This window comes from Sus scrofa, chromosome 6 (assembly GCF_054392235.1).
Source record: "Sus scrofa isolate SSC_HxYL_T2T_F1_AM1 chromosome 6, Sscrofa_HxYL_maternal_Yorkshire_Landrace_v2.0, whole genome shotgun sequence".
Classification (NCBI taxonomy): domain Eukaryota; kingdom Metazoa; phylum Chordata; class Mammalia; order Artiodactyla; family Suidae; genus Sus; species Sus scrofa.
Window position 1 is genome coordinate 154,157,227 of NC_139388.1, and position 20,461 is coordinate 154,177,687.

Here is a 20,461-nt window from a genome sequence, read left to right on the forward strand (position 1 = left end):
TCATACAGGTTGAAATTGTAGCTATACCAAATAATTGCTGTATAATCCTGGGCGGTTGATCTAACCTCTTTGTCTTGGTTTCCTCATCAGTAAAACAGAGCTAAAAACCTCAGTAGGAATAATTTGAGGATTAAATGATATAGTGTGTGTCAAACAGAACTGTGCTGAAACATACTAAGTCTTCAAAAAAATGTTAGCTGCTGCTTTTATTCCTCCTTTATTTACTATTATTATTCCCATGATCCAGCTGTGGAATTGATGCCTTCTGAGAATTAGATTATTGCCTTAATTGAGACTCAAACCCTAGTCCTCAGGTTTCAGATATTAAACTTTCTGATTGTGTTTTCTTTCTGCAAAATATTTTCTGTGGTAGGTGTAGATTTTCTAACAGTGCCACTGTTAGCATCCCAAAGGGTACTTTTGCTTTCTTAGTCTTTGTTAATTTGGTATCATTTTGCTGCCTAATAAGCAGATTTTAATGAAAGGCTTTCATCAGATCTTTTATGTCTGAGGAAAATTTTACATGAGTAGGATTTCCTGGATCTAGGCTTATTTATAACCTCTGTGGTTTTTCGTCTTGAATCTATTCATAGCTCTAGCTGGATAGGCCCAATTCTTTCAGTCTCCTTTGTAATCTCACTCCTGACCAAAGTCAATCCTTTCCATATTGTATCAGCTACTTCACTGCTGCCTGTTTCATCACTTTGGACACATATACCTCTCTCTGACCTTTTAATATACTAACTCTTTTTTTTTTTTTTTCTTTCTTTTTTTGGCCACACCTGCACTGCAGCATGTGAAAGTTCCTGGGCCATGGATGGAATCTGAGCCACAGCTGTGACCTCTGCCGTAGCTGTGGCAACTCGGGACCCTTAACCCACTGCACCACAGCAGGAACTCCTCACCTCATTAACTCTTAATGCTGAACATCTAACTCATTTCTTACTCCTGAGCTGCAGAGTAGTGTTGGAGACTAGAGTAGTTCAGAGTTGATCTTTTATTAATTAATGTCTTCTCATTTGAAATGATGTTTAATACAAATAATTTTTCTTATTTATCATCCTTGTTTCTCTACCGTGTCTTTACTGAAAAGTTTGGGATCATCTCACATGAGTCCTTCAATTTAACCTCAGCATATGACTGGCCCGGTATAGGCTTAACCATCTTTCTCTTGAGCCTGAAAGGTGTCTTGTCCCCCAAACTTACCTTTTTTATTGCACTTTGAGCCCCATACCTTGCCACCTCCCTCTGAACCTTGATCTCACAATTTTCCTTTTCCTTTCTAGCATCTTCAGTCCATTCTTTTTTTTTTTTCTTTAATGGATGTTTCCCTTAAGCCATAAGATTTATGATGCCTTTCTCATCATAAAACAAAGAACCATTGAGTCTTCTGGCATTTCTAGCTGCCAACCAATCATTCCTTTTTCTTTTCTAGTCACATTTCTCACATGTATGTGGTATAGTCACGACTCCTTTCTGCTTGTTCTTTTTCTCATCAATCCTTGAGCCATATGGTAGGCTTACCATGGTACTTTATGTGTGTTTGAATTATAGAACTCTTGAGAACTGGGAACACGTGACTTTTTTCTTCATCACTGATTTCATGAGCTGCCGTGGGTTTTTTTTTTTTTTTTTAATTTCTCATGCTTGCCCTCGTTTCCCCCTATTTTATACTCCTTTTCAGAGCTCTTTGTGGGCTGATCTGGGTCATTTTATCTCCAGTGCTTAGCACTGAATCCTGTGTAAACTGGACACATAAGAAGTGTTTGAATGAATGCCACCTGCCACCTTGGAGCATCTTTCATTACTTCGCTTCTAGATGACCACAGGTCACTGCTGATCTTTTTCCTCTCTAATTCAAACGTGTTATAAGTGAAGTCTCCCTAAAACATAGCTTTTATTATGGTGTTCTTTTGTTTAGAAATATATACATATTGGATTCCTACAGGGTTAAATCTAAATCCCTGCTTGCATTTTAAAGTCATCTATAATCTGGTCCTTCTCTTGTTGCTTATTCTCTAGTCTACATTTTGGACTAGTCAGTGGTAAAGTTTTCACTTTACCCCTACAAATGCTCTGCTTATTTCCATCTTTATAACTGTTTCGTTGTTTTTCATTTTTGATGTATCCTGCCTCCTCTTTTCTAAATCTTACCCTTTCCTTTATATTATTCCAAGCTGCTGTCCTTACATTTGAGATAACTATTTCCTTGTTTTTCTTTTTTTGTCTTTTTGCCTTTTCTAGGGCTGCTCCTGTGGCATATGGAGGTTACCAGGCTAGGGATCTAATCAGAGCTGTGGCTGATGGCCTATGCCAGAGCCACAGCAACGCCAGATCTGAGCCACATCTGCTACCTGCACCACAGCTCACTGCAACGTCGGATCCTTAACCCACTGAGCAAGGCCAGGGATCGAACCCGCAACCTCATGGTTCCTAGTCAGATTTGCTAACCACTGAGCCACGATGGGAACTTTTCTTTTTCTTACTACCTATGCATGCGTCCCTGAGCAATATATATTTTTTGTTTTTGAATTCATTTAAATAGAATCATACTGTATGTTTGTATGCTTTTCTGTCTTCTTCAAAATTATGTCTGAGATTCAGCCATGATGTTACAAGTATTTGAAGTTCATTAATTTTTTGTTTTGTTTTTTTTTCAGAGCCACACCCACGGCGTGTGGTGGTTCCCAGGCTAGGGGTCCAATAGGAGCTGTAGCCGCTGGCCTACACCACAGTCAAGCAACTCAGGATCCAAGCCATGTCTGTGACTTACACCACAGCTAACGGCATCGCTGGATCCTTAACCCACTGAGCGAGGCCAGGGATCGAACCTGCGTCCTCATGGATGCTAGTCGGATTCATTTCCCCTGAGCCATGATGGGAACTCCATTTCATTCATTTTCATTGTGATATAGTTATACAATGAGACAATATAAAGTAATTTTCCTTTTTTATATAATAATTTTTATTATTTTCCATTATAGGTGGTTTACAGTGTTCTGTTAATTTTCTACTGTATAGCATGGTGACCCAGTTACACATACATGTATACATTCTTTTTTCTCACATTATCATGCTCCATCGTAAGTGACTAGACATAGTTCCCAGTGCTGCACCGCAGGATCTCATTGCTAATACATTCCAAGGGCAATAGTCTGCATCTGTTAACCCCAAACTCCCAATCCATCCCACTCCCCCCCCCCTCCTCGGCAACCACAAGTCCATGATTCTCCAAGTCCATGATTTTCTTTTCTGTGGAAACATTCATTTGTGTTGTATGTTAGATTCCAGATATAAGTGATATCATATGGTATTTGTCTTTCTCTTTCTGACTTACTTCACTCAGTATGAGCGTCTCTAGTTCCATCCATGTTGCTGCAAATGGCATTATTGTGTTCTTTTTTATGGCTGAGTAGTATTCCACTGTGTATATATACCATATCTTCCTAACCCAGTCACCTGTTGATGGACATTTGGGTTGTTTCCATGTCTTGGCTATTGTGAATAGTGCTGCAATGAACATGTGGGTGCATGTTTCTTTTTCAAGGAAAGTTTTGTCTGGATATATGCCCAAGAGTGGGATTGCTGGGTCATGTGGTAGGTAGTTCTATGTATAGTTTTCTAATGTATCTCCATATTGTTCTCCATAGTGGCTGTACCAGTTTACATTCCTAACAGTGCAAGAGGGTTCTCTTTTCTCCACACCCCCTCCAGCATTTGTTATTTGTGGATTTATGAATGATGGCCATTCTGACTGGTGTGAGGAGGTAAATTGTGGTAGTTTTGATTTGCATTTCTCTAATAATCAGGGATGTTGAGCATTTTTTCATGTGCGTGTTGGCCATCTGTATATCTTCCTTGGAAAAATGTCTATTGAGGTCTCTTGCCCACTTTTCAATTGGGTTGTTGGCCTTTTTGCTGTTGAGTTGTGTAAGTTGTTTGTATGTTTTAGAGATAAGGCCCTTTTCAGTTGCATCATTTAACACTGTTTTCTCCCATTCTGTAAGTTGGCTTTTTGTTTTCTTTTTGGTTTCCTTTGCTGTGCAAAAGCTTGTCAGTTTGATTAGGTCCCATTGGTTTATATTTGCTTTTATTTCTGTTGCTTTGGGAGACTGAGCTGAGAAAACATTTGTAAGGTTGATGTCAGAGAATGTTTTTTGCCTGTGTTCTCTTCCCGGAGTTTGATTGCGTCTTGTCTTATATATTTAAGTCGTTAAGCCATTTTGAGTTTATTTTTGTGCGTGGTGTGAGGGTGTGTTCTAGTTTCATTGATTTGCATGCAGCTGTCCAGGTTTCCCAGCAGTACTTGCTGAAAAGACTGTCTCTTTTCCATTTTATGTTCTTACTTCCTTTGTCAAAAATTAATTGACCGTGGGTGTCTGGGTTTGTCTCTGGGTTCTCTCTTCTGTTCCATTGGTCTGTAAGTCTGTTTTGGTACCAGTTCCCCACTGTCTTGATGACTATGGCTTTGTAATATTGCCTGAAGCCTGGGAGAGTTATGCCTCCTGCTTGGCTTTTGTTCCTCAGAATTGCTTTGGCTATTCTGGGTCTTTTGTGGTTCCATATAAATTTTTGGATTGTTTGTTCTAGTTCTGTGAAAAATGTCATGGGTAAATTGATAGGGATTGCGTTGAATCTGTAGATTGCTTTGGGTAGTATGGCCATTTTAAAGCAATTTTCCATTCTACAGTAGATGGGAATTTTAGTTGTTTCCAATTTTTGTCTACTAGAAGTAATGTTCCTATCAACATTGCTGTACTTATATTCTGGTACATAGGTGCCTGAGTTTTTCTAGGGTATATTCAAGTGTGGAATTTCTGGGTCTTTATTGCTTGTCCTAGCAGTTTTAGTTATTATCAAATTTATTAGGCAGTGCCAGACTGTTTTCTAAGATAGTTGTAGAAATTTACACTCCCACAATGTTGCTCTACATAGTTATAATCACTTGGTATTGCCAATTTGTTCATTTTTGCTAGTCTGGTGGATGCAGGATGCTATATGATTGTAAAAGTTTTAATATGTATTTGCTTGGGTACTAATGACATTGAGCCCTCTTTTGCAAGGGTATTGACCATTTGAATTTACTCTTTTTAAAATAGTCTGCCATTCTTCCTTTGTCTATCTGCTTCTTCCTTTCCTTCTCTTTCTTTCTTCCTTTCTTCCTTTCTTGTCTTTTTAGGGCTGTACCCATAGCATATGGAAGTTCCCAGTCTAGGGTTCGAGTCAGAGCTGTAGCTGCCGGCCTACATCACAGCCACAGTATCATGGGATCTGAGCCGCGTCTGTGACCTACATCATAGCTCATGGCAGTGCCAGATCCTTAACCCACTGAGCAAGGCCAGGGATTGAACCTGGGTCCTCATGGATATAGTTGGGTTTGTTAACCACTGAGCCACAACAAGAACTCCTCTCCTTTGTTTTCCTTTTGGATTCTGTCTTTAGTATTGATTTGTGTGAGTACTTCATATGTATTCAGTATATTAGTCATTTATTGGTTGCATGTGTTGCAAATATAACTTCCAACATTATGGTTTGTTTTTAATCCTTTTTATGGAGTCTTCAGAAAACTAAGCTTTGATGCAGTTTATCGGGTTTTTTTTTTTTTTGCTTTTTAGGGCTGCGCCCTTGGCATATGGAGGTTCCCATGCTAGGGGTCCACTTGGAGCAATAGCTGCCAGATTGCTCCACAGCCGCAGCAGTGCAGGATCTGAGCTACATCTGTGACCTAGACCACAACTCACAGCAACACCAGATCCTTAACCCCCTGAGCGAGGCCAGGGATCCAACCTGCATCCTCATGGTTCCTAGTCGGGTTTGTTAACCGCTAAGCCATGACAGGAACACCCAGTTGTTGGGTTTTTTTTTGTCTTTTTGCCATTTCTTGGGCTGCTCCCAAGGCATCTGGAGGTTCCCAGGCTAGGGGTCGCATTGGAGCTGTAGCCGCCAGGCTGCACCAGAGCCACAGCAACATGGGATCTGAGCCATGTCTGCAACCTACACCACAGCTCATGGCAATGCCAGATCCTTAACCCACTGAGCAAGGCCAAGGATCAAATCCGCAACCTCATGGTTCCTAATTGGATTCCTTAACCACTGAGCCACGACGGGAACTCCTTTTTTTTTTTTTTTTTTTAAATGCTTAGTACTTTTGTGGTCTTGTTTAAGAAATAATTTATTACCCTGAGGTATTAAGATATTTATTCAATTTATCATAAACTTTTTAGTTACTTCCTTTGTATTTAGGAACATATTCCACGTGGACTTATGGAATTTTTCAGAATGGATTATCCATTCCCATTCATCTGTCCTGCCACCTCTATAATAATTGTGTGTCCTTATTTATGGGTCTTTTTCTGAACTTATTATTTTGTACCATTGGTCCAGTTATATATCTTTTCTCTAGTTATAAATAATTTTTCATTATAATAAGTTTTGGAATTTGGTAGAAAAGCTTTTTTTTTTAGCTGCTCTTAGTGTTTTGAATTTTCATGTATATTTAATAATCTTACCTGCCCCCCCCCCCCCAAACCCTCTCCCAAATCCTATTAGAATTTGATTAGGATTGCTTTGAATCTGTATATCAGTTTGAGGGAGAAATGACATTCTTACAGTGTTTCCAATTCATGGTCATGGTGTATCTCTCCACTTATTTAGATCTTCCTCTTTGTAGTTTGTTTGTTTGTTTGTTTAGGGCCGCATCCTCAGCATATGAAAGTTCCCAGGCTAAGGGTTGAATCGGAACTATAGCTGCCAGCCTAAGCCACAGCCACAGCAACACCAGATCCAAGCTGCGTCTGCGACCTACACCACAGTTTACAGCAATGGGGGATCCTTAACCCACTGAACGAGGCCAGGGATCCAACCCACGTCCTCATGGATCCTAGTCGGGTTCTTTAACCACTGAGCCACAAAGGGAACTCCCTAAAGCTTGTTTTTTTTTGTATTTTTTTTTTTTTTAACTATGGTCAATTTACAATGTTCTGTCCATTTCTGCTGTACAGCAAAGTAACCCAGTCATACCTATATATATAATGTGTATGTATATGTATACATTCTTTTTCTCACATTATCCTCCATCATGTTCTATTACAAGGGACTAGATATAGTTCCCTGTGCTTTACAGCAGGATCTCACTGCTTATCCACTCCAAATGCTATAGTTTGCATCTACTAACCCCAAACTCTCAGTCCATCCCACTACCTCCCCATCCCCACTGGTAATCACAAGTCTATTCTCCATGTCCATGAGTTTGTTTCTTTTCTGAGGAAAGGCTCATTTGTGCCATATATTAGATTCCAGATATAAGTGATATCATATGGTATTTGTCAATTTTTCCTTCTGACTTAATTCACTTAGTATGAAAGTCTCTAGTTCCATTCATGTTGCTGAAAATGGCATTATTTTGTTCTTTTTTATGGCTGAGTAGTATTTCATTGTTTATATATATCACATCTTCTTAATCCATTCCTCTGTTGGTGGACATTCAGGTTGTTTTCATGTCTTGGCTATTGTGAATAGTGGTGTAATGAATATAGGGGTGCATGTATCTTTTTCAGTGTAAGTTTTGTCGATATGTGCCCAGAAATGGGATTACTGGATCATATAGTTCTATAGTTACTTTTTTGAGGTACCTCCATACTGTTTTCCATAGTGGTTGTACCAATTTACATTCCTACCAACAGTGAAGGAAGGTACCCTTTCCTCCATACCCTCTCCAGCATTTGTTATTTTTGACTTGTTAATGTTGGCCGTTCAGATGGGTGTGAGGTGGTACCTCATTGTAGTTTTGACTTGCATTTCTCTAATAATTAGTGATGTTGAGCATTTTTCCATATGTCTGTTGGCCATCTGTATATCTTCATTGGAGAAATGTGTATTTAGGTCTTGTGCCTATTTTTCAATTGGCTTTTTTTTTTTTTTTTTTTTTTGCTGTTGAGTTGCATGAGTTATTTGTTTAATTGGGAGATTAAGTCCTTGTCGGTTACATTGTTTGGAACTATTTTCTCCCATTCTGTAGGTTGTCTTTTTTTTTTTTATGGTTTCCTTTATATCATACAATGAAATTTTATAATTTTCTCTGTAACATTTTTGCGTATCTTTTGTTAGATTTATTCCTAGGTATGTGATGATTTTGTAGAATTTGTATTCAGCTCTATACTTTGGTAAACTCTTGTAAATTTGAAGACTACCTGTGAATTCCCTTGTATTTTCTGTTTCTTTTTACCACATTTTAATAATAATCCTTGATTCTTCAATACAGGCACAGGCTTTTCAACTCTGGACAGTCCTCAGATTACGCAGTAGCCCCATGGAACTGATTCAACCAGAACTATTATGCTTTCTCAGGAAAACACAGGGTCAGTCTTTTTCAAAAGGCCTTATATTCCAACTCCATACTGGAGAAACTGCTGTAACAGAATGGACTGAACCAATCTGTGCGGGAAGATCAGGCTGCAGTGAACCTGCTTACTGACCTGTGACCTTTGTATTTTCTGTGTAGATAGCTGTATTATCTGAAAATCAAGAATTTGTGTTTTGTCCTTTCCAAACCTTATAACTCATTTATTGTGTGTGTGTGTTGGTCTGCAGGCTATTACCTTGCATTACTGTAGAGATTTTTACTGCCGTTTCTATTCAACATTGTTTTGCTATTGAGCATCTTTGTTTTGTTTATGATTTCAAAGGGAATGCTTTCCATGTTTCACTTAATATTAAGCCTAATGGTTACTGTAGGTTTTTTTGTAGATACTCTAGAAAACAAAGACTGAGACAGGGATTGAGGGTTGAGGCTTTTTCTGGGAGGGGAGACATAATCCCAGGATATCAGAAGAGAAAAGGGACGTGAAGAAGGGAAGGATGGGAAACAATGTAAGGTGATGCCTTATCCTACTGGTTACTCCTTTACAAAGAGTAAGAGATTGTTTGGCAGGTGTGCTTGCTTAGCTACAGGATATCTTTGGATGGTGGTAGTTCCTTAGATCTGTAGATGGGACTCTGGAAGAATAGGAAATTTATCTGTTTGCTTTTCTTCTGCATCCAGTTTTGCATCAGTTAATTCAGTCTCCTCAGAGAGTTAACTCCCTTTCACTTCTGGGTGGCATCTTTTGGAACCTGTTGGCAACCACTCAGGATGTCTTCACTACTTTTTCAGTAGCCTTTTATTGAAGAGACTTTTTGGTTGCAAGTGAGGAAAACTCAAATCAGATTAATTTGCATATATAAAACAGTGTTGACTCCTTAGTCCCACCCCAAGCCCCATATACTTTGGCTGTGTGTCTGTCTCTCTTTAGATTTGCCTTTTCTGAACATATCTTATAAGTGGAATCATGTAGTATGTGGCCGTTTGTGTCTAGCTTTCTTTATTTAGCACAATTTTTCAGCATTCATTCATATGGTAGCATGTATCAGTATTTATGAAGTGGCATTTCCCTAATGATTAGTGATGTTTTTCATGTGCTTATTAGCCATTCACATATCTTTTTTTGTGAAATATCTATTAAAATCTTTTGGTCCTTTTAAAATTGGATTATTTATCTTGTTTCTGTGTTGTGAGAGTTCTTTATGTGTTCTAGATCCAAGTCCTTTATGGGGTATATGATTTGCAAATGTTTTCACCTTGTCTGGTTTTTGTTTTCATTTTCTTATTTGGTAAATTTAGGAGCATAAAGATTTTAAATTTTGATAAAGTTGTACTCATCGATTTTTTTTCATTTATGGATCATTTTTTTTTTATTTTATTTTCCCACTGTACAGCAAGGGGGTCAGGTTATCCTTACATGTATACATTGCAATTACAGTTTTTCCCCCACCCTTTCTTCTGTTGCAACATGAGTATCTAGACATAGTTCTCAATGCTATTCAGCGGGATCTCCTTGTAAATCTATTCTAGGTTGTGTCTGATAAGCCCAAGCTCCCGATCCCTCCCACTCCCTCCCCCTCCCATCAGGCAACCACAAGTCTCTTCTCCAAGTCCATGAGTTTCTTTTCTGAGGAGATGTTCATTTGTGCTGGATATTAGATTCCAGTTATAAGTGATATCGTATGGTATTTGTCTTTGTCTTTCTGGCTCATTTCACTCAGTAGGAGATTCTCTAGTTCCATCCATGTTGCTGCAAATGGCATTATGTCATCCTTTTTTATGGCTGAGTAGTATTCCATTGTGTATATATACCACATCTTCCGAATCCAATCATCTGTCGATGGACATTTGGATTGTTTCCATGTCCTGGCTATTGTGAATAGTGCTGCAATGAACATGCAGGTGCATGTGTCTCTTTTAAGTAGAGCTTTGTTATGGATCATTATTTTGATGTTATCTAAGACTCTCCTTAATTCATACTTAAGATTTCCTTCCGTTTTCTTCTGCAAGTTTTATTTAGCAGATGTTTTAGGTTTATGATCCATTTTGCATTAATTTTTGTGTATGTGTGAGATGAGGGGCCAAATTCATCTTTTGCATTTAAATGTTCACTTGTTAACAACATTCTTTGTTAGAAAGGCTTTCCTCTTCTCTTTGAATTGCTGTGGTACCATGTCAAAAATCAGTCGACTAAAAATGTAAGAGTTTATTTCTTTTTTTTTTTTAAGATTTTTATTTTTTCCATTATAGTTGATTTACAGTCTTCTGTCAATTTCTACTATACAGCAAAGCGACCCAGTCATACATATATTTATACATTCTCTTTCTCACATTATCCTCCATCATGTTCCATCACAAGTGACTAGTTATAGTTCCCTGTGCCTTACATCAGAATCTCATTGGTTATCCACTCCAAATGCAATGGTTTGCATCTATTAACCTCAAAAATCCCAGTCCATCCCACTCCCTCCCCCTCCCCTTGGCAACCATAAGACTGTTCTCCAATCCATGAGTTTCTTTTCTGTGGAAAGGTTCATTTGTGCTGCATATTAGATTCCAGATATGAGTGATATCTTAAAAAATATGTAACACTTCACAAATTTGCTTATCATTCTTGTGCATGGGCCATGCTAATCTTTTCTGTATCATTCCAGTTTTAGTGTATGTGCTGCCGAAGTGAGCACCAAGAGTTTATTTCCTGACCTTCACTTCTTTTTCATTGATCTGTCTGTGTATCCTTACAGTATCAAACTGTTCTCATTACTTTTTTGACATCTGGGAGTGTAGGTCTTTTACCTTTTTTCTTCTTTTTCAAAACTGTTTTGCCTATTCTGGATTTTTTTTGCATTTATATAAGCATTTTAGGATCATTGTCAACATGAATTTTGGCAATTTCTGCAAATATTCTGTTGGGATTTTGATAGGGTTTACATTGAATCTGGATTAGTTTGGGGAGCATTGCTGTCAACAATGTTAGAAGTCTTCAAGTCCATGAACATGGACTGTCTCTTCATTTATTTAGACTTTTTTTTTTAGCTTTTTATTTTTTCACTTTTTAAATTTTTATAGAAGTATAGTTGATTTACAATGTTGTAGTAATTTCTACTGTGTAACAAAATGATTCAGTTATACATATACACACATCCGTTCTTTTTCAGGTTCTTTTCCCATATAAATTATCACAGAATATTGGATAGAGTTCCCTGGGCTATATAGCAGGTTCCTGTTGGCCAGTCATTCCATATACCAAAGTGTGCATCTGCCAATTGCAAACCTCCAGCACCCCCTCCCCTCCAACCCTGTCCCCTTTGGTAACCATAAGTTTGTTTTCAAAGTCTATGAGTCTGTTTCTGTCCTGAAGTAAGTTCATTTGTATCCTTTTTTGAGATTTAACATATAAGCCATATCATATGATGTTTTTCTTTCACTGTCTGACTAACTTCACTTAGTATGATAATCTCTAGGTCCACCTGTGTGGCTACAAATGGCATTCATTCTTTTTAATGTCTGAGAAACACTCCCTTGTGTATATGTACCACACCTTTTTAATTCATTCCTCTGTTGATGGACATTTAGGTTGCTTCAGTGTTTCGGCTATTGTAAATAGCGCTGCAGTGAACACAGGGGTGCCTGTATCTTTTTGAATTATGCTTTTCTCTGGATATATGCCCAGGAATGGGATTGCTGGATCATATGGTAGTTCTATATTTAGTTTTTTGAGGAACCTCTGTACTGTTTTCCATAGTGGTTGTACCAAGTTATGTTCCACCAACAGTGTAAGAGGGTTTTCTTTTCTCTACACCTTCTCCAGCATTTATTGTTTGTAGACTTTTGGAAGATGGCCATACTGGCTGGTGTAAGGTGGTATCTCATAATTTTGATTTGCATTTCTCTAATAATTAGTGATGTAGAGAATCTTTTCAAATGCTTTTGGCTATCTGTTTTTGGAGAAATGTCTATTTCTCTATGATCTTCTGCCCATTTTTTCAATTGGGTTTTTTATTTTTTATTTTTTTGATATTGACCTGGAGGAGGTGTTGGTATATTTTGGAGATTAATCCCTTGTCAGTTGCTTCATGTGCAGATATTTTCTTCCATTTCTTTTTGTTTTGTTCATGGTTTCCTTTGCTGTGAAAACCTTTTACGTTTAATGAGGTCCCATATGTTTATTTCTGTTTTCATTGTCGTTACTCTAGGCAGTGGATCTGAGAAGACAGTGCTGCGGTTTATGTCAGAGAGTGTTCGGCCTGTGTTTTCCTTTAAGAGTTTTATAGTAGCTTATAAATTATATTTAGGTCTTTAATCCATTTTGAGTTTTTGTGTATGGTATTAGAGTGTGTTCTAATTGCATTCTTTTACACATAGCTGTCCAGTTTTCCCAGTACCGCTTATTGAAGAGACTGCCTTTTCTCCATTGTATATTCAGATTGTCTCCTTTGTCATAAATTAGTTGTCCATAGGTGCGTAGGTTTATTTCTGGGCTTTCTATCTCTTCTATTGGTCTATATTTCTATTTTTGTGCCAGTATCATACTGTTTTGATGACTGTAGCTTTGTAGTGTAGTCTGAAGTTAGGGAACCTGATTCCTCCAGCTCCATTTTTCTTTCTCAGGATTGCTTTGGCTCTTTGGGGTCTTTTGTGTTTCTACGATACAAAAATTCTTTGTTCTAGTTCTGTGAAAAATGCCATTGGTAATTTGATAGGGATTGCATTGAATTTGTAGATTGCCTTGGGTAGTATAGTCATTTTGATAGTATTGATTCTTCCAATCCAAGAACATGGTCTATCTTTCCATGTGTGTCATCTTTGATTTCTTTCATCAGCATCTTAGAGTTTTCAGAGTACAGGTCTTTTTATCTCTTTAGGTAGGTTTGTTTCTAAGTATTTTTTTTGTTTGTTTCTTTTTATGGCCTTGCCTGTGGCATAGGGAAGTTCTTGGGCCAGGGGTCAGATCAGAGCTGTATCTGGGGCTTCTGTCACAGTTACAGCAACACTGGGTCCAAGCTGCATCTGTGACCCATGCTGCAGCTTATGGCAATGCTGGATCCTTAACCTGCTGAGACAGGTTGAGGTTTGAGCCTGCATCCTCACACAGACAGTGTCAGGTCCTAAACCTGCTGAGCCCCACAATAGGAACTCTGGTATTTTGTTCTTCTTGATGCAGTGGTAAATAGGATTGTTTCCCTAATTTCTCTTTGTGGTCTTTCATTGTTAGTATGTAGAATTTATGTCAGTTGTTCCATTCTAACATCCTTGTTGAACTACTTCTTGGGTTGGAGGAGGAATTGTGAACTTCTCTTTATTCTCATTTTTTTACTTCAGCTTTTAAAACATTTATTAAGCACCCAGAATGTGCTTGGCACTCTGCTAGAGGGTTTAAAGGTAAATAAAACTAAATGCTTAGTTCCTGTAAGGAGATAGGTAAATAGATTTCAAAATAATTTGATAGATGCTCTGACTAATGTATTGTTCAGTTATCACAATGAGATAATTCTTTGTAGAAAAGTGCTATCAGACAGAGTTAAAAAATATGCATTTCCTTTAATGGCAGAAACTAGCCTGCTTTAAATTTATACAAAAAAGACACAGCATACTCCTATCAGAAGTGAAGCTTCCTTGTCTTCCTTCATTCCTCAAGGACATTGTAAAGGTACCTCTTAAGAGTGAGTGTATGCTAGGCCTGAAGCCAAATTCTTGATACTTTACTACTTTTTCCCCCCACCATACTTTTATATTTGAGGGTTGCACTACTACTTTTTAGGAAAAAACCTACTTTACAGTTTTTTTTGTGCTTCTGTCAAAGAGACTGTTTACAAACATGGGGCTTTTCTTTTGCTGAAATCAAATTCTGTGTCAGCAAGGCCAGGTTCTTATTTCACAGTAGAAAACAATCTGTCTAGTCTGCTGCCTGTCTGAACTAGCCTCCTGGAAAACGCCATTTCCTTGAATGAATGTGGATAAACATAAAATGCTTTGAAAGCACAGAGAAGGAATGTCTAAGGAGAGTAAAACAGAACAGAAATAATCAGGTAGGGATATATGGAGGATATGAAATACTTTTTGTTTTCCATATTTAGTTTGCTGCTTTTCCCCATTAAGGCAGAGTGATTATAACTGAAGAGTTTTAAGCTAAATTATAGACATCATTTATATCTCTAAAATATTAGGAGATTTTCCTCTATCATTATAATATTGTTTCTCCATGTTAAATTCTTAATTATGTAGTACCTTTTCCATGTTCAAATTTCTCATTATCCCCAGAAATTTCATTTATAGCCTATTTGTTCAAACCAGGATCCAGTTAAGAACCATTTGGTTATATCTCTTTAAGTACTTTTTTCACCTTTTAAAATAAACTTTTTTTTTTTTTTTGTCTTTAGTCTTTTTTAGGCTAAAACTTAGCTCAGTGCCTTTATTTATTCCTGCATCTCATTAACCTGTTGGAGAGACTTGACTTATGGAATGACCTGTCTTCTGCTTTTAGTTTGATTGCTTCTTTTAGCAATTAACTTGTTAACCCCGATCTCTGTATTTCCTGTAATCTGGATGTTAGATATACAGGTTTGATTTAATTCAGGTTTAAATATCTTTGGCACAAATACTTGAAAGATGATACAGTGTTGCTTGTCTTATTTTCTTTATTTTGCTTCCTTTTGTCTTTAATACCAACTATACACAGTGGTGGAACTCTGATTCAACCTCTCAGTTACCAGTCTTGGACTTGGAGAGTCACAGCATTTGAGGGTTTACTTGTTCTTGTCCCTTTTTCATTTGGGGAGTTTTAGCCAGCTCTTTCTTGCCTTGTTTCTGATATGTTCCCTTACCTGGTATGTTCCGTAGTGTATTCCCTTACATTTCTTCCTTGAGTCTGTCTTCAGTATAAACAGAGCCAGTTCCAAGATATCTTATTCTCTTATTTGACGTATTACATTGCAGATTTGTGTGTGTGTGTGTGTGTGTGTGTGTGTGTGTGTGTGTGTGTGTGTGAGAGAGAGAGAGAGAGAGAGAGAGAGACTTTAATAGGAACAGCTCAACTAAACTCTTTTATTTTAGTGTAAACTCTCCTTATTCATCTTTACTCAGAAGTTACCTCTGGTCCCATGAAGAATGACTTGGAAGGAGAGAGGATCAGATTAGCCTTGGGACATTCTGGAAATCATGGTTGATGAGGCATCTGAAAGTGGGAGGATGATAGAGGAAAAGTTAAATGCGACATAATTTTCCCTCAGGATGTGGGTCTTTTGTTGGTTATTACCAGTATCTCATGGTGAATGGCCTTAGTGAGTGCTTTCTTTTGTAGAAACCATAATGCATGTTGACATAGTGAGGGAACTTGGGGAGGTGGAGAGAGTTGGTAAGGAGATAAGTAGGTCAAATATTGGATTCCGTTCTTTTGGGAGGGGAAGAAGATGTTCTGCTATTATAATTTAAGAGCATATATAACTGGAGTTTTTGACCTACTCCTTTTTTCCATTTTGCAGTTAATATTAATAGCTTACTGGAAGTAGAAGAGACATCCTTGTATTGCTTTACTATATAAGATTCATTAAGACTAGGGAAAATTATTATCAGAAAAAGTAATCTATGGTAAAGGATTTTAACTGATATCAGGAATTGTATTTATTCATTGCATTTCTTGTCTTGCATATTTTGGGCCATAGTATGGTTAAGAGATACTGTTTTTATATTTGGGAAGATTCCTTCACTTACTGTTCTATAATATGTTTTCCTACAGAGGATTTTGGTATAAATACATCCTTTGTTTGGGTTGCAGATATTTTTATTGCCATTATACCTCAGTTTGGAATGGTTGTTATTTTCAAATTATTGCCGTTTTTCTCTTTGGGGGAAACGATGTCATGTAGAAATAAGACAAATATTTGTAATATGGGGATTATCTTTTGTATGTCACTGTTATTAAATGAAAGATGGTCTCTCTCGCTCTTTTTTTGGGGGGGTGGGGAGCTGTACCCGTGGCATGTGGAAGTTCCTAGGCCAGGGGTTGAACCTGCCTCACAGCAGCAACCCAAGCCACTGCAATGACAATGTTGGATCCTTAATGCACTACACCACAAGGAAACTCCCAAGATTGTCTCTTTTTGAAGTAATCTATTTTAAAAATTTATTTTGTTTTTTAATATTTTCTGAAATCAGGGTATGTCTTTCAGTTACTTGTTGGTATAATGGCTAATTAAGCAAAGTTTTTCTTTCCTAGCTGTGCTGGAAGTAATAGCAAGTCTTAACAGTTAGTGAGATATTGAATTTGATGAAATACAGCAGTTTGCATTTCAGATTACTCGTGGTTGACCCCCTGAAACACTGAGAAACAGAAATGCTGAGGTGGTGCTGAGGTTGGTAGACTGTGATGAGTAGCACTGAGGAAGATAAACAGAATATTTTTTCTCTTTCTCTTTTTTTATGACTTTTTTCATATTCTCATCTCGTTCTTGACAAAAGGATCAGGAGATTGTAAGGCCTTTAAACCAAACATAATAATGAACATTCTCAGTGTATAGGCTTCATTAAAAGACCTGAGGGGAGTCATAAAGTGAATGTTCTTGTCCTCTCACCTCCAGAGGCTTTGCAGAATTTGCCCTTTGCCCTCTCCTAGTCTGTATTCTCCGTCAAAGATTTCATTCCCTCTTGTTTATTCCTGCTCTTCTCTTCCTCCCTTGTCTGTTCTGAGTGAGTCTTTTTTTTTGGACCTTTTTTTTTTTTTTTTTTTTTTTTGCTTTTTAGGGCCGCAACCATGGCATATGGAGGTTCCCAGGCTAGGGGTCAAATCAGAGCTGTAGCTGCTGGCCTATGCCACAGCCACAGCAGTGCAGGATCTCAGCTGTGTCTGCAACCTACACCACAGCTCATGGCAATGCCGGGTCCTTAACCCACTGAGCAAGGCCAGGGATTGAACCTGCGTTCTCATGGATGCTAGTCAGATTCGTGAACCACTGAACCAAGATAGGAACTCCCTGAGTAAGTCTTTTAAATTAATTAATTAAATTAATAGACTTTTGGGAGTTCCAGTTGTGGTGCAGGGGTTAACGTATCTGACTAGGCACCATGAGGTTTTGGGTTCGATCCCTGGCCTTGCTTAGCGGGTCAAGGATCTGGCGTTGCTGTGGCTCGGGTGTAGGCTGGCAGCTACAGCTCCAATGAAACCCCTCGCCTAGGAACCTCCATATGCCTCAGGTGCCGCCCTAAAAAGATTAAAAAATTAATTAATTAATTAATTAATAGACTTTGGGGGAGCGGATTTAGGTTTATAGGAGAGTAGAAAGTACAAAGAGTTCCCATGTTCCCAAGTTGCCTCTATTATTAACATCTTGTGTGGTGTGGTACATTTATTATAATTGATAAGCCAATATTAATACATTATTATTAATTAAAGTCCATAGATTTCCTTAGGTTTTCTCTTTGTCTTGTACATTCTATGGGTTTTGACAAATGTGTAATGATAGGTATCCATCATGATAGTATCATACAGAATAATTTCCCTGCCTAAAACTCCCCTGTGCATTACTTATTCATGTCTTTTTTCCTTCCTCCCTCCAGCCCCTGGCAACCTGTTTTTTCTTTTTTTTCTCTCTCTCTATAGTTTTGCCTTTTCCAGAATGTCATATGCTTGGATTCCATACAGTTTTGTAGCTTTTTCAGGTTGGCTTCTTTTACCTAGCCATACTCTTTTCAGGTTCTCTGTCTCTCTCCCTCTTTTTTTTTTTTTTTTTGGCTGAATAGCACATTTCTTTTTAATGCTGAATAATGTTCCATTGTATGACTGTAGCATAGCTTGTTTATCCATTTACGGATAAGCTTCCAAGTTTGGCATTTATGGATAACAAGTGAGCCTTTCATAAAACACAAATATGATTTCAAGTGCTTTAAGTCAGCCATAAAGAAAAAGTTGAGCTAATTCAGTATCTTGAACCTTAAAAAATGATAGCTCTTTTACCTTGGTATCAAAAATTTCTAGTTGAATAATCAGCTCATAACAGTGCTCAGGGGTTATGTGTGTGTGTAATGACAGAATGTGAAAAAGGAAGGGGTTATAGAGGAGAAGAAGAAGGCAAAAGAATTATATATTAAGATAATTTTTGGAAAATGAGATGGTCTGAAAATTCAACTGGAAATTCAAATGGACACTAAGATGTTCAGGGCTCTGAATTAAACAATTAATTTGAGAACAGTCCAGAGCAAAAGTATCATCAAGCTGGCCCAGAAGTGAGGTCAGTAGGTCTGTTTCACTCTATGTGCAATGGGATGGTAGGGAAAAAGTAGAGCTTATTTTTTAGAAAAGAATTAAAGACAAGTTTTATAAAATAGAGAACTGGCCAGTTGATGATCAGAGGGTGGAGGTTAGATATTGACATCAGGAAAATAATCGAACAAAATCTATCGATAATTGGCTTTATTTCATTTCGTTTATTTGATTTGGCCAAGGTGTACAGTGGCTTGATATGGGATCTCAGCTCCCAGACCAGGGATTGAACTTGGGTGGCAGTGGTGAAAGCACAGAATCCTAACCAGTAGACCATCAGGGGACTCTTCTTTATTTTCTGTTCTTGAGTTAAATTTTTTTACTTAGTAAAAATGTTATTGTGAAAAAGTTATTTAGTTACTGGATTTAAGATGTGAATATTTTGATTTAAAAATTTTGTGACATCTAAGGAATATAGAGATTAATGAGCTATAGAGTCATTTGAATGTCTGAAATATTTTAGTTTTAGAAATATTTATTTTTAAATTTTTTTATTGTAATTGATTTACAGTGTTCTCAATTTCTGCTGTACAGCAAAGTGACTCAGTCATACACACACATGTATATATACACATATTCATTTTTCTCATATTAACTTCCATCATGTTATACCACAAGTCATTGGATATAGTTCCCTGTGTTATACAACAGGACCTCATTGCTTATCCATTCTAAGTATAATGGTTTGCATCTACTAACTCCCAGTCCATCCCACTCCTTTTCCCTCCGCCTTGGGAACCACAAGTCTGCTTTCCATGTCTCTGTGTCTATGTCTGTTCTGTAGGTATGTTCATCTCTGCCATATTTTAGATTCCACGTATGTGTGATATCATATGGTATTTGTCTTTTTCTTTCAGACTTACTTCACTTAGTAGAAAACCTCTAGTTCCATCATGTTGCTGCAAATGGCATTATTTTGTTCTTCTGATGGCTGAGTAGTAGTCCATTGTGTATATATACCACATCTTCTTAAGCCATTCCTCTTTTGATGGGCATTTAGGTTGTTTCCATGTCTTGGCTATTGTGAATAGTGCTGCAGTGAACACAAGGGTGCATATATCTTTTTGAATGAAAGTTTTATCTGGATAGATGCCCAGGAATGGGATTGCTGGGTCATATGATAGCTCTGTATTTAGTTTTCTGTTGGTTTTCTACAACAGTTGTACCAATTTACATTGCTTTTTGTGTGTGTGTGTGTGTGTCTTTTGTCTTTTGTCTTTTTGTTGTTGTTGTTGTTGTTGCTATTTCTTGGGCCGCTCCCGAGGCATATGGAGGTTCCCAGGCTAGGGGTTGAATCGGAGCTGTAGCCGCCGGCCTACGCCAGAGCCACAGCAACGCGGGATCCGAGCCGCGTCTGCAACCTACACCACAGCTCAGCTCACGGCAACGCCGGATCGTTAACTGAACCCGCAACCTCATGGTTCCTAGTCGGATTCATTAACCACTGCGCCACGACAGGAACTCCCCAATTTACATTTCTACCTGCAGTGCAGGGGGGTTCTCTTTTCTCCACACTCTCTCCAGAATATATTTGTTGACTTGTTAATGACCATTCTGATGGGTGTGAGGTGGTACTTCATTGTAGTTTTGATTTGCATTTCTCTAGTAATTAGTGATGTTGAGCATTTTTTCATGTGCCTGTTGGCCATCTGTATGTTTTCTTTGGAGAAATGTCTATTTAGGTCTTCTGCCCATTTTTCAATTGGATTGTTTATTTGTTTTTGTTTTTTGTTTTTTTGCTGTTGAGTTGTATGAAGAGTTTGTATATTGTGGAGATCAACCCCTTGTTGGTTTGCAACTATTTTCTCCCATTCTGCAAGTTATTTATTTATTTATTTATTTAATGG

At 37.8% G+C, this 20,461-nt stretch overlaps 1 protein-coding gene and 1 non-coding gene across 10 annotated transcripts in view; one reads left to right on the top strand and one right to left on the bottom strand.

Moving 5' to 3' along the window:
• Window positions 1-20,461, top strand: part of DOCK7 (dedicator of cytokinesis 7) — a 225,956-nt gene that overhangs the window by 3,746 nt on the left and 201,749 nt on the right. The window lies entirely within an intron of this gene.
• Window positions 10,937-11,043, bottom strand: LOC146402912 (U6 spliceosomal RNA). The gene has a single exon (XR_014808772.1). It is a non-coding gene; the product is annotated as a U6 spliceosomal RNA (small nuclear RNA).